This window comes from Lutjanus erythropterus, chromosome 14 (genome assembly GCF_056507025.1).
Source record: "Lutjanus erythropterus isolate fLutEry1 chromosome 14, fLutEry1.hap2, whole genome shotgun sequence".
NCBI classification, from domain to species: Eukaryota; Metazoa; Chordata; class Actinopteri; order Lutjaniformes; family Lutjanidae; genus Lutjanus; species Lutjanus erythropterus.
Window position 1 is genome coordinate 22,202,156 of NC_139330.1, and position 23,256 is coordinate 22,225,411.

Genomic DNA, 23,256 nt, shown 5'->3' on the forward strand with positions numbered 1-23,256 from the left:
TGTGGATCCTTCTCATGCTGGAAGTGAGCCACTTGTGGATCACTGCTGGTAGGTCCTCCTCTTAATTGCACCATAATGTTACGCTGCTGCCTGTGTTGTAAACAGCTGTTTTATGTTTAGCTCTGTAGCAGCATGATTGCTGTATGCTTTCCTCTCCCTCACCGACTGTGTTAACAGATGCTGCCTGATTGGTATATAGGCCACATGGTGCCAGTTTTATTCTTTCAAGCTATCATTCTTGTGATTAACTTAATTTTCCTTTATGTATGACAGGGACTGTGGGCCAGGGTCTGTATTTAACTGTTTCACCGGGGAGACGCGGCGGCAACGCTGACTCACTTGCAAGTTGATTTGTATTCCTTTTGATTAATATTTTGTTGTAACTTGTTTCGTTTCTTTTGTTGCATATTTTTGGCAGCTCACACTGCTTTTGCGTTTATTTTGTTCTCCTGTTTAATTTGCAATTATGTGTCTGCCAACCACCTTTAAGTAGTTTAATGCTGTTTTGAAGAATATGTTGTTTTCAATAAGTAGATTAGGTGATTGCTAATTGTTTGTGAATGGAGACTTAATGTTTTTTTGTTTGTTTTTTTATCAGTTTTTATAATAAAGTAACAATTTTCTCTTTTTAAACAGAACCATATCTATAGCTTCTTTGGTATAAAAAACTTTTTTCCTGTATTGGTACTGTCAACTTTAATATAATTCCTTGGGTGTAATTCCCAGGGTGACATTGTCTGGCTTTTTGGTGATTTAATCAGGTAATATCTTTTCCTAATACCACCCGCTTGCCACGTTAATATCTTCATCCCTGATGAGATATCATGGTCATTTTACGATTAAGTACAATAAAAAACACTACATATTTCTCCTTTAAAGAATTAAACAGTAAGCAGCTGCATCTGAAACGTTTGTCCAGACAATATGTTCCGATTAAATAACCAGATTAGAACACAACTATGTTTTAAGTGTTTTTGACAGATTTCTCATTTCACCCTTCAGCATTGCTTTGACATATTCAGCAGGGAGACAAATAAATTTTGGTTCAGACACCTGGCGCTGCAAAGTCTGAAAAAGAGTCAAAACATAGGAGTGAAGGAATTTTGACTGTCTGGAGTCTCGAGCTCTCATCAGTATTCCTGCCTTGTTAATGTTACTGTTCAGTGACAAAGCATTTCAGGCAGGAGCCAAGTCGTCTCAATCCCAACTAGCCGCTAGCAATTAAAACACATAGTTTTAGCAGTAATACGATTAACTTTCTTCACATTAGCGAAAGATAGTGCCTGGAAACCAACCATGGAATTAAGATGGAACCCAACACTGGATTGTGAGCAATGTAAATAACCTCTGTCACATCCTGATTATGATACATGGACGGTAAAGTGCTGTACTCAAACTTGTTGCCAAAGCTGAGATACAACAAAGGGGTCATTACCAAACCAGGGATATGACTCACTCTGTTTCACTTGCTCTCCAAAGACCCGTCGATCATTGTTAACCTATTATGTCACCTCAGATCCTGATATGTAACGAATAAATAATAAACAGAGAGGCGGCAAGGAGGTCACAGGGTTATCCCGCTCCCCTAGTGGTTCTCAGCAGTTTGGGATTAGGCAGGATGTGACTGATGTGATGATAGGAGCTTAAAGAAAATGAGGCAGATGACTACAAATGCTAACTGCCCCTCCATGTCCGTGCTGAAAAAGAGATTTAATGAGATTAATTTAAAGAGCTTTAGTGAGACTAATCTGGATAAAAAAAAAAGAGTGGTTAAATAAACATGAACAGCAAAGAGGAGGGAACAAAGAGGTGGAAAGAGAAAACTTGAGGAGTTCACTCAGGGTCATCGCCAACATGTTGCCTTTTTAATGAAATATTATTGCGGAAACAAGCGTGTGAGCGGAGAGGAGCTGCAACAATTTATCCAACCAGCCTTTTGTAATCACACCCTCAGTATTTATAGGGTTTTACAGGGAGTATTTATTGCATTTGCTAGTTTGCAGAGCCCTGTTGGAAGTTTTAATTATTTAAAGCCGCTATGCGCAGAATTATTACGTAATTATAGCATCTTTTAAACTGCTCTTAAGGCATACATTTTTGTTTGTAGACAAATTAAACAATTATGGTGCTTGCTGCTTTAAGTCCGTTCATCTGGCAAAACGGTTTCCCCAGTAGAAATTCACACAGTACCTTTTCACCACTGTGTGGCATGAAACTTTGATTTTTAGCCATGCATAAAAGGCACGGCTCCATAGATGGTGATGCTGGTCTGTAGGTCAGCTGTTCTACCATTTTGTGCCAGACTGAGATATCTCAGTAACTGCTGGACTGACTTTAGACACTTCTGCTTGACCTCTTATTATAACTCAAATGCTTCTCATTTCTTTTCACGTTCAAGTGCTTTAAATTAATTATGGTCTCTCGTTGTAGCGTACACTTTGATGTATGTACATGTGGTACATTCCTTATTTAAGTGGATCAAGTCAACTGAGTGACAGTAGGGCGTAGGGTGCATGAGATGATCCTCTTTTTGCATATTTCTGTAAAGTGCGAAATTCAATAAAAAGAAAAGGAAGTACAGGCATGCATGGTCCCTAAAGGATGAGTCCTCCTGAATGTGATGATCCACTAACTTTTGCATTAGTGCCACCATGAGGTTGACTTTTGTGGTCTTGAGTGAAATGTCTAAAGAAAAATCTGTTGGATGGATTTCCCTTAAATTTGGTACAGGGTGATTTGTTATCACTTTAAGGATTCCTTGACTCTTCTGTTATAATCAGGCATAAATCTTAAATGGCCACTCTTTTTTTATGACCACATACCTGGAAAATATTAACATGCACGCTAAAAAAAGTTGTTGAACAAGGTAAATACATATTATACCTGCTAAACATCAAAATGTTATTGGGCGTATGTTAGCATGCTGATGTTAGCATACTGATATTAGCATTTAGTTCTGTGCACCACTGTGCATAAGTACAGCCCACTGACATACATAAAGATCGACAAAATGACAGAAAGTGAAGCAAAAACATGTAAATGGCTCCCTGATGGCTGGCTGTAATAAAGACCATAAATCCCACTCCCTCCATGTGAGCAGATGGGTCATGGGCTGAACTAAAACATTCAAGTCCGCTTCCGTGACATGATTTCTATAATTTTATGTAGTTCTTACCATCCTGATATCTGTGGTTTTAATTAGTTACTGGACACTTAAGAAAAAAGCAGGTTTCACATCATGATTGACAGCTGAGCCCTGCTCGTGATTGAATTGGCTGGCTGTACTGGCAGGGACTCGAAAGCATGGCTCCAACACTGATCACTACTGTGCAGACTCGGGCTCAAAATGATGTCCCTAGTGCAAGATGGCACGCATCATCTATCTGTATTTACAGTCAATGGCGATTCAAGATGGTAGCCTCTGCGGAAGAAGACCTGCACCATATAAATGGCTTATTCTAAGCGAACAAAAAAACATTTCTTATTTTCAGGTGATTATACACTAATTGAAACATATTTATGAATATTATACTCCATTTCTACCATATTCAGCTGATAAACTCCTGTAAATTTTAAACACTGGACCTTTAGCTCAATTCTTCCTTCTTACAAGCAGAGATGAGAATGATTTATGTTAAGAATCACCCACATAACTAAACCTGATATATTCTTATGCAATAATCGAATTACAAATGTAATTTGGTGTAAATTCAAAGGTGTTCTAGATTAAACATCCATATCAAAGCACAAGAAAACACAAACATCACCCACTGGGCATACACTTGTGATAAGAGGTGGTCTGAGTGGGCAGAATTGTAGACACAATTTCTTGCCAAAATGCCTCGCAAATCTGCAGTGCGCCTCCTAATCTATATGAACACAACATCAGCTGTGCTAATTCATTCTCCTCGGTGTGAGCTGGTTTGTTTGTAAAAGAAAATTCCCAAACTAAAACCAAGATCTTGCTTTGTGCCTCCGCCAGCTTTGCTACTGGTCTAGAATAAGATCCCACTGTGTCTTTTGACTTCCTCGTTGGCCACTTTTATTTGAAGAGATTTAAACTGACCTCTATACCAGGAATCCAGACCTTATAAATCAGGCTGATTTACCCATTGTATTTTCATGTTTACGCTATCTATTTGGCTGACTAAATATTGATAAATAACAAGGTCCTGCAACTCCAGCATGTTGCCTGTATATGCAATAAATATGCCCAGCTTGGGTTATGATTACATTTCAAAGAAACACAGAGGGTACTAAGCCAATAAACAGTCTTCTGTTTTTTTCTACCAACATAACCCTGCCAAAAACTTTTGTATGGAGACATGCCAGGCAATTCCATCCATCCTCTCTTGCTTCTGGCCTGCTTTTCATCCCAAAGACACCACTAAAGTTAATGTACTCTGGCTGTCTGGTCCTCCACCAGATCTCCCCATTTCTGTAATACCTGATGATTTGAAATTGGATCGAAGGCTACAAAAATACTTCTACAACTTTTCTCTCACAAAGCTGCTCGATAAGGCTTGTGCCCGATGTTCCTTATTGCCAGAGGGTTTGCGGCAGCTGATAAGGATGAACAAAAAACAGATGACCGATCCGAACACCTACTTCAGTGATTCATGTCATTGCACTTCTCCCACAAAGCTTTCATGTCATGCCAAGTTACACACATTCCTGCGATGAGCTCAAGATTATTATCACTTTGCTAAGTGGAAGTAATCTCTGGGGAGGTGTTGGAGGTTTTCTCTGCTCCATCCACAAAACAAGGAGGAGTAAAAATACCAGCAAGAGAAAACTGGCATCCGCTGATCATGACATGGGGTGTTGAATCTAGAGAATAAATCAAAATTGTTGTTTTGCATGATCCTTATTAGTTGAGCAATGTATCTATATTATATCACTACTGTGATATGAGACCAGATTTGGTCTTTTAGATGTTATGTTAAAGGATAAATGTGGTCTTGTCCTGGTTTTAAAGGCTCCATTACAGTAGAGTGATATAATTTTTTGAACCTAACAGACTATTTTAGCTATCATTTGGCTTTACTTAGTCATTATAACCACATTACTTGAGATTATTTCTGAAAAATGTCATTGTTTTAATATTTTTATGAATGCACAGATGGTATAGACCTACAATAATGTCACAGTATTGGTAAAAAAAAAAGAAAGTGATATTTTATTTTGCACATATTTTATTTTGTACATATCACCCAGCCCTAATGTACCATAAGATCATCGTATGTTTGCTCTGTTTGAGAATTTATGGTATGTTATTTTACAGATTTAGAGATTTTCCTTGAGGGAATGGGGTGTAGGATTTAGTTGCATCTAGCGGTGAGCTTGCGGATTGCAAACACCTCATCTCACTCTCCCCTTCAAAGCATGCAGGAGAACAATTCCATTCTGGACTACTATAGAAACATGGCAGTGCAACATGGTGGAAGAGGATAATATAATTTCTGAAATGAGTCTTACCAGCAATACGGTAGTACAATAAATACACTTAACACCAAGACAGTGCAACATCATGAAATACAGAGAGAGAATCCAGTTATTCTACTACATAAACCTGACAGCACATCGTAAGTGAATTCGGCACTAAAACAACGGCAGAAACATAGCAGATGATGAGCAGAAAGACAAGTAAGGGAAAACAACACAGTACTTTCAAAATAAAATGTCAAAATAAAGTCTCTGAATAGACATGTCTTAATGTGAGGAATTCACAACATAAACTAAAATACAGGGGAAACACTGGTGACAGACAAATCCTACATATTCTATCTTTAAAGTACAACTTTGAGGCACTTGCACTTCAGTTGAGTAGTTTCGTTCATGCCACTTTTAATTCCATTACATTTCAGAGGGAAAGTAGAAAGGCACAGACCTCCACCAAGGCCAAATACCTCTGCTGTTCTTATCAGTTTCACCAGAGAGAGAGATCACCTTCACCTCAGGTTTCAGTTGAATGTTTGCTGGTAAAATTATCCAATATTTCACAGAAAAATAAGACTAGAGAAAAATCTGAAAAATTTGTAGAAATTTGTGTAGCAGAAGATTATTTTTCTTCTTTTCCATCCCATTAATCATCTCCCATCCCCTCAGATTCATCCTGTGAGGTATATTTTAATAGTGGGACAGTAAAAAAAGTGAAGAGCTAATTGTAAAGGGTTCAGATTCAAGGCAAAAAAAAATCAGTCTGGTGGATGGACTGAGAGGGTCTCACTTTCTCTACCTTGTAATCAAGCTGTGGTCTGCTTGTTACTATTATGCAACGCTTCAGGTCCCCATAGGAACATTGCACATCTGCGTCCCTCTTGCCTAATTCTGTCTCAGCTTTTAACCTGTCCAATAGGAGGACCTCACTGTGCAGTAAAGAAGTGACAAAGTATTGAACCAAACACTTCTTCAGACACAAACTGACGGCAAATTGGAGTAAAATTATTTTCCTTTTGTTGCTTTAGACTCATGTAAATGTCAGCTGAGGATTTGATTCGCTGGCCTCGGGGCTGTGGGTCTTGTTGGCTTGGATTAATTTTCCTCTACAGAGTTTAGCCAGAGGGCTCGCTCTACATCCGGCACTAGCCTGGTACAACTTCTACAACTCCCTGTCTCTTTCTGAAACGTCAATCAGAATGAGGAAGGAGGAAGACTGAAAAGTAGGCGCTGGTTTGAACTCTGCTTAAAGAATGATACAAATTGTCACTCCCTGCTGCTTCAGGGGAAAACACCAGGAAATTGAAATTTTAAGTAGAGTTGTTCGTTTCACTTTACTTTGAACCAGTCATTCTAACTTTGACATTTGGTGGAAACTCAGGCAGGTGATAATACTGAGGCAGGCATGAAGGTACACGAGAGGCAACCTTCAAGCATAATTTTATATTGTTGGAAGAACAAACTTTGTCAAAAAGGATTAAGGTGAATTTGTATAATGAAAACCAGCTGTGTAAACAATTACCCAGGTGCAGAACTGTAACATTAAATTTAAAGTAAAGATCAATATTTGATCCCCAAAGCATGACTGCAGCATCTGCTCAAGTTCTTCATAGCACTGTTCGGGGAAAAGTAAAGACAGACATTTTTCTAAAAAGTTTCATTTGCAGTATTATCTTTAAAATGTATTTGGAGAGCAGAATGGATGAATTTATATTCCACGGCTCAGACTGAATCAAATCTGTTATTACTATTACAACATGAACAAAGAGCAGATCTGACTCTTCAAAAGTTCATTTAGTTTTTCTAGTAAAGTTCATAAAAGTTTATTTTAAAAAAGTGCACAAATATACTTTGACTTTTATATTATTAGTCATAATAAATAATTGTATACATTCCCCATTATCCATCGATAATTTATTCCCCCCAGTATTACTGTGCATCCAAGAAAGAATTGCTGAACCTGCCGTACCCTAACTGCCCTGCAACACACAGATAAAGTTAGCTAGCGACTAGCTAGTGAACATTATGGAGAATTTAGCAATTTAACACTGATCAGGAGGACAGAAACACAACTGCAAATTAATGATTATTGTTTCTCTGTCTGTTGGATGTGTACTTTAGAAACTGTTTACTAAAACGTTGGCCACTACGGGCGGATTTAGTCGCTGTGGGGCCTAAAGCAAACACAGACACAGAAGAGGGGTGGAGGATGAACTGAAGCGTCATGTAGTCTAAGGAATGAAGCTGTTCTGAAGTCTAACAGGGATACTTCTGTATCTCTTTCCAGATGGCAGCAATGGTGAACAGGCTGTGGGTGTTGTCTTTTAACATTTTCCCGCTTCCTCCTTTTTTCCAGCACTTCTGGAGTAGCTTTGCTTTAGCTTTGTCTATACACCACACCAAGTTGTTCGTTTACACGCATTGGCTACTGTCTTCCTGAATCATTTTTTACCAAAATCATTTTAGAAGTAGTACCTGTATCAGAATTGTTTTTGTTCTTGACCTTGCATTCCAGTATAATTGGATACTGTGGTCTCATTCATTTGTTGTGTGTTACAGTTGTATTGTTGTAACTTGTAACAATGTTTTATGCTACCCTCTTGGCCAGGACACTTAAAAAAAGAGATTTTTAATCTCACTGAGGCTTTTTCCTGTTTAAATAAAGGATACATACATGCCATAATACCCTTTAAAGCCATGGAGCAACACAAAGACTCAGGGTCACAGCATTGAATGAGGAACTAAACAAGTCATCTTTTGTAGAGATGTCTACATAAACGGATACTAGCCATGCCTCAGTGACACAAGAGCAGTAAGATTTCAAACCACAGCAGACAAAGTATAGTTAGCCTATAGAAATGCTGCTGTTTTGCACAGCAGCTCTGCACAAATTTTATCAAAAACCCAGCTGGCAGCAGCTCAGCACAGATATTAGCTCTAACAGGTCGGAGCAGCAGCCAATCAGCAACTCCAAATCCCCTTGAAAGCACTCGCTCACCTTTTTAAAACTGTGTCCCATGAGCTTGGCATCAATGTCCTTTATCCACATCCAGAGCAATGATCCTCTTTGTAGACATAAGGGCCGGCACATTCAGTCTCTCTTGTACCATATGCTGCTTCACAAGTAGTTTTTGATTCGTTCTGATGTGGAAAAAGATCAGTCAGACTGTTTTAATCGTGTGACAGGTGTTAAATAAAAGAGCAGCAGAGAAAGGCCAGTACTTCACTCTAAATTACAGAGGTCCATTAATTCCAAAACAACAACAAGGTGCAGACACCTCGCTGAATGGAGATGAAACTGAGCGATGAGCCACAAAAAGCACGAGACTGAAGCAATGTCAGCTTTTACACATGTCCTAAATATGTCCAAGGGTCAAATCTATGGGATGAGTGTAACTACAACAGGGGTGCTATCCACATATTTGTCACCCTGAGGTGAAAAGCTTTAATCTGATATGGCTCTGACATGGCCTCCTGTTTTCTCCAGAGAAAAGCAACAAACAAAAATTGCATGAAATGAAGAGAGCAGACGGATCACAGATAAATTATTTATGTTAGAAAGTTCTTCACCTCACTCCAACCTCTGACACGATTTGGAGATGGAACATTATACAAACCCCAAAAATGTGATTTATTCAGGATGTGGATTAGAGCCGAGTGCCTCACACACAATTTGACTCACTTGATATGTGCTTGATGAGCTGGATTACAAAAGCGAGAGGGAGTCAGGCAGAAACAAACAACTAGAGAAAACAACAAAACAAAAAAGCGCAGCAGACATTTTTTCAGTTGTAATGTGCCGACATTTCATGGCAGAATCCTAAAAAGAACAGATAAATACTGACAAATTCATTTTGACAGGAACCCAATCACACAGCAGCATCTAATCTAACTTTACCTCAGAGTGACCAGACTTCAAACACTTTAATTTAGTTTTAAATTAGGATGTTCTTGTTGTGACATTAGTAGAATATCATTCATCAGCAATCATCTCACACCAATAATGAAAAGGTATCCTCACTAATCAGGAATATGTGGCTGTGTGCACATTAAGTGATATGTAATCAGACTGTGTGCTCATTTTAAGTCGTAGTTAAGGTTGGAGTTAAAACCTTTTTATCTATCATACAACAGATGTTTGTTTGTCTACACCAACATCTGTCACAAAAAATTCTCATCATGAATTATTAATTATCTTGAATGTTAATTTTGTTGCCTGACAGGTGTAACAGAGATCTATCGACGTATGTATAATGGAAACTGCCATTTTTTAGTGCATACAACATGTCACAGTATGTGGTCCTTCAGTTTGAAAAATTCAATCAAATGTCCCGCTGACAGACATCATTGTCGCTTTGCAATCATAACCCATAACTGCAAACTGCACATTCTATAGTGTTACCGTAAAAATAGCTTTCGTGTTCGTGTCAGACAATATTTTTGATGAGTCAAAGCATTTCAGTTTATGGGTAACATTTATCCCATTGTACATAACTGGCTCTGAATTAAAAAAGGACAATAAACGCTGCATTGTTAGGAGAGTGTAGAGAGCAGACGTGCTCTTTGGAGAATTCAGCGATGTGGAAAACAAGAATCAATAACATTCAAAGAAAACTTTGAGATGAATTTTAATACTTTAAAAGGAAACTTGTCTTTGACTTTTGCTTTGTTGTATCTGTTTTCTTCCCTGGTGGCTGAAGTACTACACATTTTTTCCTTTTCTTTCTTCTTCCCTACTTTCAGTTTCCCTTCAGACACAGTAGCAGTTCACCCTTATTTACAGGCGTCTGGTCGCTGCTGTCGAAACATGATCTTGTACTTTCAGGATTATTAGCTGTCGTGTATTATGACTACAAATGTGTCAGCAGAGGGTAACTGCTATATTTTTAAAATTGTCTGAAACTTGAAACAACCAGTCCCTACAAAAAATAAAGTGCTTTAGGCAAACAACACATTTCATTAAAGGGATAGTTTGGATTATTTGTATGAGGCACTAGAGGCAATAATCAGTGTGTATTTACCTACAGAAGATGGTGGTCTGCACGTCCCCAGTTTGGTGAAGCAGAGAGGTATCAGCACTTAGTTTATTCGTGCTATTGTGTGACTTTAGCCTTTTAAAAGTATAGTCAAAATTGTACAGAGTCACACAATTTTACAACAACCTAACAGATCGAGACGGCAGTAGACCAGCAATTTCAATGTTCTGCTCGGTAAAATTACTGACTTCGCCTATGAGGTTTGGTTGATTTGGAGAGAGTGACATTAGGATTATATAACGGTGGCTTCCCCTCAGAAAAGGCTGTCTGACAGCAAGGTAAAACGGTGAAAATACAGCATGCATTTAAACTAATATTCATTTGTGTCTAAAATACCTTTTTGTTTGTTGCTGACCCTGTCCACAGCAGCACATTGTACTGGTGTCCCTCTGTGCTTCTCCAAACTGAGGCGTGCCGACTACCATCTACTGATCTACTGCAGCGAACAGAGTGACCATGAATAAGAGTCTCATACAACCCCATATCAAATAATCCAAATTTCCTTTAAAAGGACTAAACATTCAGCTCGCATTGGCTCAACATGTTTACGAAGATCACATTCTTGGTAGAAATGTGTTAGTTTTACATAAACGTCACTGTCCAAGAGCCACTGTAGATGGTATGTGATAAATCAGCATGCTAGTGAGAAAAAAAAAAGAATGTGCTGTATGTTAGAGTTCAATTTACAAAGCAATCTTTAATGTAATCAATACTGTGTGAAACTACATTAACTCGGAATAATAAACAAGCCGTCAGTGACGACAAATTGGGACAAAGAAATATATGGCTGAGTCCAGGCTCAGTCAAACATCAATCATCATCATAATTTCTCCCTTTCTGTGTTACAAAGACCCGTACAGACTCTATTATCAGTTTGTCTTTGTATTTACAGTACACATATTTCACACGCGCCCCATCATTCTCTGTTGTCTTGTTCTCTGTCTCTTTTTCTCACACTCTATGTGACAGTACAGTGATTTTTCTTTCTTTTTTTTGTTTTTTTTTTACCTTGAATCATCCCTCTGGACCTACACTGAAGATGATGTGGAGCAAGCTGTTATTGATTTATTTGCTAAGAACAGGCGGAGAGCAGACATAAAAGAGCAGTCATATATTAGACATGAATCTGAATTCCCTCAAGTGAGGTTTACTTTGTCAAGAGAGCAGAAGTAAAGCGCGTGAGACAGTTTGAGAGGCAGAGGCAGTGACACATGGCATAGGGAGTGCATGCAAAAGAAAGAATGACAAAAGGACGTACAGACAGCATGTCAGAGAATGTTAAAAGAGAAAAAAAAAATAGCACAGAACAAAGATTACAAATGCAGCGAACTGTGCCGGGACTTACTAGACATTCCCAAACTGTATGGAAATAGTGGTATGGATGGCAGCACTGCGGGCTTTCTTTGTGCAACATTCACAGTTACGGCTGACAGATTCGAGCGTGCACCCACCGCATAGTTTATATACCCACACGAACCTATGTCCATAACACTGCTGACCTAAAGTGTGCCTCTATAAATCAGCCTTTCCTTTCCTGCCCCAAACCTGACCTCTGAACTATAGCTCACTTGTATCATCTTGATTTGTGTGTGTGTGTGCATGTGTGTCCTGAACATACACAATATCCTAAGGTAAACACAGGGCAGTGCTGTTAACAGCCCTGAAGAGAACACCTTATTGCCACCAATAAGGGGCAGCTCCAGCTGAGCTTATGACAACTAGTAAAGGTCAGTGAGTGATGAGTGTCTCTTTAATGCATGTTGTGTTAGCTATAAAAGACTCAATTGCATCCGCAGGGCAGCATTATTGTAAGTAATATAACAATGACACAACAGAGAAATTGCAAAGTCAATAACATGTTATTTGGATGAGGCGCCAATATAATTATGATTAAACCTCTTCTCATGTGTTGTATCTAAATTAATGATTATATAAATATAGTTCTGCTTAAAACTTCCAAGATGTCAAGCTGCTTATTGGGCCAATAAGCTTACATTGAAAATATTAAGTCAATTGGATTGAAAGACTTTATTAGAAATTCCAACTCCAAGGCATAATATGCAACTTTTTCCTAAAAAAAAAACAATATATACTATACAAACATAATCCCTTTCAGGAGTGTGTTTTGGTGGCTCTTCCTGTTTTCCCTTTTCCTCTCATTATTTTGCTGTGGTTGAGACGTTTTACACACTCTAAACGCTGGTATTTGACATCCTGGGAATTAGACTTTACAACCAACTACCTGTATCTGTCCAGTGTGTTTATGAACAGCTTGGACAAATCCTGCTGATCCTATATTTAACTGTTTACAAAGTAATTGGATTATACATATGTTTACATGTCCCAGAGCAATAATGAAGATATAACATTTCTGGCATGTGCAAACTTGTTTCGCCTGATCTAATAGAGATATAACAGAAGAAGTGGTTCCAGTTTGTCAACCACCAGTAAACAAAGAAGTAGAAGTGTTTCTTAAGTGCTTTTTAAGATGGACCCACATCAACAATATTAGAATATGTAGATATAGAATTTAAGTGTTTAAAATGTATTAATTGATAAGTAGTCTGTTTTGTTACTGTCATGTTTCTGTTTAATATAAAGGCATATCTTAAAGATGACGATAAAGATCAGTGTTTTTTATTTGCATCAACCATATTGGAGACAATTCTGTCTCTGAGGAGATCAATGTATCATTTCATGTCATTTCATGACATGTCATCAGAAATCCACAGAAAGAATACATTTATTCCAACCAGAGAGAAACAACCGGATTAAGAGTTTACATGGTTATTATTATCATTTAGATCAGACTATCAAAGATTCATACCAACCCTCTCAATCAGATTGAAAATTCATTCTGATCAGGCCCGATCAAGACAGTCTCTTCCGATTAAGGTGTTCTGTGAGACTCTTCATTCTGATTATTCACTGTCCGTGTAAACGCAGCTAGTGTTTCTGAAGCTAAGCAGGAACCATGGTGGGACGACAGCAGTATCTGTCCAAAGAGTGGAGACAAAGACTGAGAAGGCTACATAAACACAGCTGCTTAATGACAAGTTAATTGCGCAGACGCTGATTGACAACTTTTTATCTGATGCTGAAATCACCAGCAAACAAAGTATGAACTGAAAACTCTTCAAATTAAACATTTAAAGGAGTACCCACTGGGAACTGGCATTATTGTTTTAATAATTGAACTGAGATGGAAAAGTTTCTGCCCATGCTCCGTCTAAAGATAGACACTCTGCTTCGCTCTGTTGTGGTCTGCATGGCTGTGAAAGTGGATTAAACAGGCTTTAACATCAAGACAAGCTCTAATGAAACCCAATGGGGGAGTTAGCCCGTCTGTTTGGCCAGCTGACTCCCGTAAAATACCCATCACTGTCTCCTGTTGCCTGCTCTAAAAGTAGCCTGGTGGTGCCAGTCAGTGTGCGCTCTAGCCTGAGGGTATGACTGTTTGATGATGCTTTTGTCTGAATCGTACAGCAGCTGAAACTCTCCATTTCAATTAATCATACATGTGTATTCCATATACTTGTGTTTTGCGTTGCATTTTTATTCAGCTTGGCTTTTCTAAATGATAACACACAAGTTTCTGTGTCAGTGTCTTTGCATAAGATATGACATTCCCATTAAAAACTGACACTTGTTTAGTGGGGAGACGCTGATATGCAAGCAACCGTACAGCAGGCTACTCACTGTTAAATCTCAAAGAGCGGGTGCTGAATCCATACTGCAGTTCACAATAAAAAAACAAACTCTAGGACAGCACTTCTATTTTGATTGTTTCTTGCCACACGGACATGAGTACAACAAATACATCCCAACAGGGGGAGGCATAATAATTAAGGCACAAAATCACTTAATATAGGATACTGAAGCATGACAAATTAAATAAACAAAACACAAAACATATTAATTTCACTGAAAAAAGAGAGTGAGCTCTCCTCATTCACCACATTAGGAAAGGGGACTCTTGTTGTTGTATAAGGCTTACATTTTCAAACTGAAACAGTTTGGTTTTTTTACAGACTAAACATGTTACAACATTAAGAGGTGCCAGGGGCCAAATTTTATTTATTTTTATTTTATTTATTTTTTTACCTTTGCATCAATCAAGGCTAGATGTTTCCCCTGATTCCAGTCTTGATGCTGAGCTTAACTGTAGATTCATCTTAACCGTGCAGACATGAGAATGGTACTGATCCATTTAACTCTCAAAAATAAATCAATGAGCATATTTCCCAAAATGTCAGTGTATTTCGTTAATGACTGAACTGAATTGTAAGGAAAAAGCATGACTTTCGAGGGGTAGTGCAGGTTTTTTGTGTTGGGTTTGTATGAGGTAATACTTTGGAGGGAGTGTTGTATCATGCTGCTGTTGTATCAGGTTGCTGGTCTGCCGCTGCCTCAGTTGGTTAGTTTCTTTGTGTTACTCTGTGACTTTGGCGAATCTGAATTAGCCTTTTTAAACTCTGAATTCACACAATAACAAACAAACAGATGGAAGCAGTGCAGACCAGCAACTCTGCTGATCTGTGAGGTAAAATTACTGTTTTTGCCAAAGGGTTCTGGAGGCTTTGGAGAGTGATACAACAGCTCATGTAACATTGATTTGCTGTGGGAAAAGGCTGTCTAATGGCAAGGTGAAGTGGAGAAAATATTCAAAATTTAGCATACACTTTAGGTTATATTTTAGGTGGACCTTTTTTTAGGTGGCTAGAATATGTTTTGCTGCAGACCCTGTCTGCAGCACTGCATTGGTTAGCTTCCATACTGGTACTCCTGCTGCTTCTCCATACTGGGAGTGTGACGACCAGCATGTTCTGTAGCTAATACACTGAATATAAGTACCTTATATAACCCCACTTCAAATAGTCTGGACTATCCCTTTAAGTTCCAGTAAACTGAAGAAGAATAACACCCCATATATCTCTCTAGTTTACAATACAGATGGTAGATTAACTTTGCACTTTCCTCAAGAGTGTTCATTATTTTTTCAACAGCATCAGTACATATCCACCAGCTTGGGACTAATAAACCAAAAGCCTCAGCATCAGTGCTCTTGCCAGCACCCACGCAGACCTACAGGTACAAGCAGAAGGTAAAAGCAAAGGCATTTTCATGCCTTCTTGGAGCCATCTACACCTCTGTCACCAGAGCGAGCATTGTCAATGTACCATTCTCCACCCACAGCCCATTTGGGAAAGTCATACCGATGATCAATACGGCAGTAGCACTGTGCACAACAAAACCATTTGTCAAGACGGGAAAGCCTGAAAAAATATTAGTCAACCCATATTGACCGGGGCTCAAACAATACATCAAACAGTGAAAGCTCTATTGCTCTTCACCTTTGTCTCTCCACCTCTCCTTCATGTGTCTCTTTCTCTGAACGTCCTCCACTGCGTCTCTCCCCACAGCAGGCAATGGAAAGTCATAATCATCTAAACACATTCCTGCTCCACCTTTAACAGAGTAGTAACAGAGCATGCATTCACCATGACATAGAACTTGACTGCACTGTTCCCTCACAGAGCTTTTGTTGATATATTGATATAAAAACATGCTGGTTGTGTTGATATATGCAACATATTAAAATGTTGAACTATATAGTGGAATAGTTTGGGATTCACATGCGCCTACTGTATTGTCAAACTCACACTCTGGCTTGTGTGATGAATAACTGCAGTCAGGCACTAAAAGGAAAATATTTGCACCATGGCACAGATGCCATTCCCTCTGCTCTTACTCATTATCCAGCACAATGTCAGAGCACCCCCAGGTCACCAAGAGGGAACATTCCTTCACATGGCCATCTATGGGCATCATAAATAAACAGTCACCCCAATTCATGAAAGCCTTCCACTTGCCATGTAAGGACACGATTAATTTCCTCCTCTGTCCACGGTAGTACAGCAACAAATTTGATCTCCAAAAATAATAATAAATGTGCCACAGGGGGGAGAATACGCACGGAAGACTACCCCTTTTTGGAGATAATTCCTTTCTTCTCTTTTAAATTAACTTTTACTCTCAATTAAAGATATGAAAACAAATATTTTGCATATATTTTTTCCTAATTTAACATTATAATATTTGCCTGAGAAGCCACGTAGCCTCTTTGGAGGAGAGGGATCAGAGGAGTGCAGAGCGCAGAGGGTTGGGCAGGGATGCTGAGCAGCGGGGGAACAACAGCAGCAGCAGCAGCAGCAGCACTTGTTTGCCAAACTTGCATTTAAACAAAAGCACATGAAATAAGAGCTCCCAATAATATTAAAAAATATGGTATATCCTCTATGGAGACGAGCACAAGTAATCAATAATGTTCTTATTGTCTTTAACTTCAAAGTGCAGCCTTGTGCGGTGAAAATCAAGGCAAAATAAAGCTGCTGGGAATCGGTTCTAGGAGTAGAAGAATCGACTTTGCTGTGACTAAAATATTTCAAAAACTTTAGCTTTTTGTCTCATTTCCACCTACCTCATAATATGTCATAGTGCGCGGGTCAAATGCGGAACAAGTAGATGGGAAAATGACAATCCAGTCAAACTTGTCACGGCTCCATGTTTGGCACAGCAGCAGTACGGCAGTCCAATCCAGTCTCATCTGAAGCGCAAACGGTACGCAGCCAACAAGGCTCGCCACCTTCCACCGTCACCGAGCCGTAGATTGGACGGCGATGTGAGGAGCACGGCGGGATCTCCAAGGACGCACGGAGAATCACTGCGTCAGGATTGGTCGGAACGGCCGTGACGCACCGGCAGGTGGCACACCCGGCGAATAAAAAAAGTCCAGCTTCATTCATAGATAATAGCTCTGGGAAACTACAGAAGCTCAACATACACACTGGCAGATAAAACCGACAAACAAACTATGGAAGTCATACAAGATCAGAAATGTCCGGGTCCTCCTTTTCATATTTGTCTCTCCACATGCTGAGTCCGGGCTGTTTTTTCCGTTTTAATAAAGCGACACCAAAGCTTCAAGCTGTTTAATTTGGCACAAAATACTGAGCTATTTCATTTGGCACACACAGTGTCCTGTTTTCTAATTGCAGTCTGTTTCCAGATATGAGTCTGCTGCCATTCTAAAACACAAATGAGTGCTTCTGCATTTATGCAAGCAAATAATTTCTTTCACACGCAATAAAGCAGCCGCAACAGGTCCAAATGATTTTTAAAACATTGTGTAAAAGAAAAGTAGTGTACTTAAGTGTATTAGAAATTAAATTTATGAAGGCAAAAGTAATTACGAGTATACTTGAACTTCTTCTTCTTTTGCTTAAAGTATATTTAAAGTGTGCTTTTTAAAAAGTTCTTAAAATAGATGTTATGTTCAATTTCAGTGTAATAAATTTAAATATATAAATTCTGCAATACTTCAAGTGGTAGTTCAGTGTACTTACAAGAAGTGTACTTTCTTGTATGAGTACTGTACATTGTACATTAGAGTACTTTTAAAAAGTATATTAAATTACAAATAGTTACAGTGGCATGTTACAGTAGTTTTCAGTCCACTGTAATACACTATTAGTGAGCTTATTATCTTGTTAGCTTTATTAAAGTTTACTTTGATTTCACTTTATTAGAAGTCTATTTAAGTATGCTTACAAAAAGTGCACTTCAATATAAGTTTATTTCAGTGTACTTTGAAAAAATAGCATAAACATGGAAAACTTTTCATTAATTTCATTAATCAAGCATGTTAGTCATATATTAGTACCCTGAACATGTATCTCATACAGCCTCACTTCAAAGGACCCCAACTATCCCTTTAAATGATTTGCAGCTATTCTTACCTATGGGGCCAAGGAGCTCTCAAAAAACTGCAAGTAAGACAGGAGGATAAAAAGAGTAAGAAAAAGAAAGGCAGCAGCACACAAGCGAGGAAGTAGCCTGAGTCTGGCAACAGCTGCACACAGTTGCACATAAATAAAATAGAGAAAAGTTATGAAGGTGTTTAATCAGAGTTGAATAAATCATTTCACTTGTTTATTTCATCCAGTGTGGCATTAAAAAAACAAGGCAAGTGGAAACTGAACGTGTTGTGACACTTGTCTGAGTGTAATTCAGGGAGCCAAAGCAAATGTTTTAATAATTTTTTTATAAACACAAATAAGGAGTGAGTGGTAATCCTGAGAGGAATGTGTAAGCCAATTACGGCTGGCTGCGGGGACTTGTGGAATGGGGCCTTGGAGCTTCCTGCTCAGGCTCAGTGCAGACCCTCGGACCACATTTCCTGTTCCCAGCGCTATATTTCTATGAAAATACAGGAGACATGGATAGGATATCGTGCCGACTTCCTCCAACATTTACAGCCTCATCATCCTAATGCCTCACAGGCTATTCAACACTGCGTCTGTGTGTGTGCTTTCCCAACAGTGGCTTGTTTGCATCCTGTAAGTGTGGAACCAGTTCTTTCCATCTGGATGCTGGTGTACACATGTGTGTAGGCTTACATAACATTGTTTCTGTTGTAAGTAGATGAGAAGGATGGTGTGGACACTTGCTGATCTGGTTAGTTAATGTTCTGGGTGTGCTGTGTACTCTCCTATAGCCTCATGGATATTTGCTAATCTGGGAGTATTAAAAGAATCTTAACAGAGATGTAAAGTAGAGCAGAAAGAGACAAACAAATCAAGCAAGAACAAGGGCAAATATTGACGCTAAAGCCAATTATTTTATTTCAATGTTGACTACTCCCAGGCTGGAAGAGCAAACATTGCAAATGAAGGCTGCAAATGACATCTGGGACACTGGGGTTAACCTATAGAAGTGGTCACTGCATTATATACACAAAAAATATAAACAGCATGCTAATAGAAAAATGTGTCATAGAGTGCCAGATATCTCTATGAGATTTATTTTTAAATCATAAATAATAAAATGGTAAGGAGAAGCCAGAAAGTGGTTCTAGTCCAGCACACCTGCTATGTGGGCTTCGATAAACACTCACTCTAAGCTGAGCCTCAACATTCACCTTCCTGCAATTTCACACTGTCTGATTCCTCAAGAAGTGCATGAACACACTGATAACCAAGTCACTGTAGCCAACTGGTCTACAAAGACAGTTTTCACTTCATAATGGCCTCCCATCCCTCTGAAGAGTGTCAACAAAATATCAAATTACAATGGAATAATATAGAAACACTGACATAATCTCTCGCCTGCTGAAAACCTGAACAAATCCTTGCTTTCTATTAGAAAATTCAAGGTTATATAAAAGAAATCCAGGCTGGAGTTAGATTCTAAAAAAAAAGTTTGTGCTACTTCTATTCCGATTTCAGCTACAGAATGTAAAATTCAGTGAACTGAAGAAAAAAGCTTTGCCCACGAGGTGTACTGCAGGGCAAGAGGTGCAGGTGCTGTAAACCACAAGTGCTTTTGGTAGAGATCGCACACTCAGACCATAAAATATACATCACCAACAAACACTAAGGCTACCAGAAAGACCTGTTTATGTTTTCTGAAGTAAAATTCACACTGAAATAGAGGTGTATTGATTATAAGCCCAGTGTTTATGTTTTAGGGGGGATTATTGGCAGAAATGGAATATAAGCTTAGCTTAGAATGGGCCATTTATATCTACAGAGGACATTTGTCCTCCTCCGCAGCCGCCACCATGTTGCTCAATATACAGCCTTTTACATTTTGCTCATGTTTTGCAGCAAGTTCAATTCAATCCAGTTTACTTCAGTTTTATTTGTATAGCACCACATTAGAACAGAGTTATCACTCTTATGAAATCCTACATACTGATCCTTGAATCCATTAAACGACTGACAGAACATTATTCAGTAACTGTTTCGATAGTTGTTTTAGTAATTTTTTGAAGCAAAAATGACAAACATTTGTTGGTTCCAGTTACTCAAATGTGAACATTTGATACTTTCCTTTGTCATGACATCTGACGATATCACCTTGAGCTGTAAGAAATTATAGAAATATATTTTAATATATATTAATTAATAATGAAAAATAATTGTTAGTAGCCCTATTGTGGAAGCTGGCATGATTTGGATGAGTGTTGGATGAAAAATAGATTCAGATGTCTGTATGTATACATGAGTTGGCTAGTAACCATAATTTCTTCATTGTTGAATTTTGAGATTGCTCACAGTTTCTTGCACACAAAGGATGCCCCTGGGTTGATCAATGAAGTATGACAACTGCATGAAAAATCAATGTGAATGATAACAGAAAAGTGTCAGGAATGTAATATTCTCTTGTGAATTTCTTATTTGTATGAGCAACAGCACTTGATGGGGAAGATGCCAACAAAAAACAGTAAGTCAGACAAAAGTCTTAAAATGCACCAGATAAGCTCTGTTTCATTGTAAAAAATTGTCTTAGATTTGGTAATTACAGAAAAAAGAAGAGAAGTGACGGCATGAAATCGTTACGCACCACTGCTGCAAACCATAAAATGTTTTATAGGAACTGCAGTTGGGGTCATTCGGGGTTACACTCAGAGAAAATATTGCCAGCCTGATCCAACATTTCTGATTTCACGGTATGAGTAATTTCCACTGATGATTACAGCTCAGACATATGATTATAACGCTTTAAGGCGTCCTGTTGGTAAATATTACTGGAAAAACCTGCTACTATTAAGAACTAATTACCACATTTTACATAACCTTTATTTTGATATGCACACAAGCAGCACTTTACAGAAAGGGAAATTAATAGTCATGTATTCTCATATTTTGACACTGGTTGGGTGCTGGTGCTGTTGACATGTTGAATACCACCAGTCTTTGAATTTCTGGAAGGCTTTCCGATTTAGAATGCATGTTTTTTTCCTGAAAAATAATTAGACGCTAACACCCTCAGGGTGATTTCTCCATGTGTGTGTAGTTTCTGCGTGTATGACTGTGTCCATGTCCTTCCGCGACATGTGCAATGAGATATTAGCATTTGAATACCAATGAAGTGTTGAATTATCAAACATTCCCTGCGCTACATTGCTTTGTCATCTTTTCTTGTTCCTCCAACATCTACTTTCATTAATTTTTTCACTTCCTACCTACCTAAGCATACATATTCAGTCCAGTATTTTCCCTTTTATAGGCATCTCCTCATCCCTCTCTTCACAAGAATAAAAAAAAACCCAAATCCTCTCACTATGTCCAAAGAATTCTGCATTTTCGAAGACATTTTAGCACTGACCTTGATCACAGCCTGACTTGTCATCTCCACTGTCATCCCTGTCCTTTAGCAAGTTGTTAGCAGAATATACAAGTAGGCCTAGTCTGTCGCCGTCTCCCTGCAGAACTTATTTGCCATTCGGCCTGTCAACAGGATCCTCTGTCCTTCATCATGAAAGCTTTCCACAGTGAAGATTGCTACACAAAATATCTGACTGCATATTTCTCATTATGGATCTATGCATGCTTTGAAAGTCCTCATACAAACTTAAGATGAGCAGAAATCACTGGAAGCACAACGAGCAACTGCACTGTGTCAAATTGTTAAAAGTCTGGCTGGAGTTTGAGTCTTGTTTCACTGGGGAAACCATGGAGAGGGCAATCAGTCAGTAATTGTTCAAAGGTCAACAGCCTATGAATAGAGCTTGTGCCTTGTTGTGACAAAGTGTAATCACAATCAAATAGAGTTAAGTGTAATGAAAGTGTTTCCTTCAGACTGGAGAGGTGACACATGCTGACTCATGGCTGGACTCAATCAACTGTCCACTTACCTCTGATTCAGGTTAGTTTAGGTTGTAATTGAAAGTAAGGATAGAGAATTACATTTAGATTCAGAAAAAATGTAGGTAATGAAGAGAGAAATGGTGATAGAAAAGATGAGAGACATACCACCTACTTACATGGCACATATGATACATATATTGATAATGGTGGTAGATTTACCATTTGAAATTATTACAGCAGGTTCACACCTGAAGGTTCCTGAATCAAACCACTGCCAGGATGATATATTATTTCAATTTTCACAAGTGGAACAGTTTGCATTCAATAAGGCGAAACTCAAACTCAAAAAAAACAACAAATGGCCTAATTTCTACCTGGATATCGTACATCATGGAGCACCGTCAGTTTCTGTTCACATTGGTGCTGATCTGAAGCACATACGAGCAGACTGGGCTATTCAACTACAATAGCAAGAAGACCATATAGGAAAGTCCCTTGAGGTTCGATGGCCACACAGAGCACAAATAATGGATGCAATGGTTGTCTTTTATTACTTGTTATGCTTCTACCATGGATAAGTACGCTATGTAGTTAAATGGTTTCTTTTCTGTCTGTCTTGTAGAAGACATGTATTGCAATGTAAAGCTAGTTACCATATGTTTATTTTACATTAACGCCTGCAAAAACTAATACAATACATAAACCATAAGAGTCATGTAGATATGTAATTGGTTATGTCACACTGAAGCATCCTGAAATTATATAAAATTGTATAATGCATTATTATCATCATCGTTAGGAGTGTGGTAGGTAGACAATGTGGTTGAGAGGAGAGGCAAGTCGACCCAAAAGAAGCACTATCTTAATCTGGCTGGACACCTACCTGAGCCGGATTGAGGTGCAGCTTCACGGTTGCCCATGCTTCTTCTCCTCTTCCTCCTCATCTTCATCTCCTCCTCCCATTCTCGCTCCTCCGTCCTGCTAACACTACTCTGGGTGGAGGAAACAGAATGGAACAGAATCGGAAAGTGTTTCTGAAGTTTGTTTATACAGCCAGCATTAGACTCTGACAGAAGCACCCAGACCTTTTTCTTCCTGGGTCGGGCTGGTCTCAACGTCAGATATAA

General features: G+C 38.7%; 1 protein-coding gene across 1 annotated transcript in view; it reads right to left on the reverse strand.

Moving 5' to 3' along the window:
• chrm3a (cholinergic receptor, muscarinic 3a) overlaps nt 1–17,133 on the reverse strand; it is a 102,614-nt gene extending 85,481 nt beyond the window's left edge. The window contains exon 1 of the mRNA XM_084736135.1: nt 16,957–17,133. The gene's annotated coding sequence lies outside the window, so the exon portion shown is untranslated. The remainder of the gene's footprint in view (nt 1–16,956) is intronic.
• Between the last annotated feature and the right edge of the window lie 6,123 nt (nt 17,134–23,256).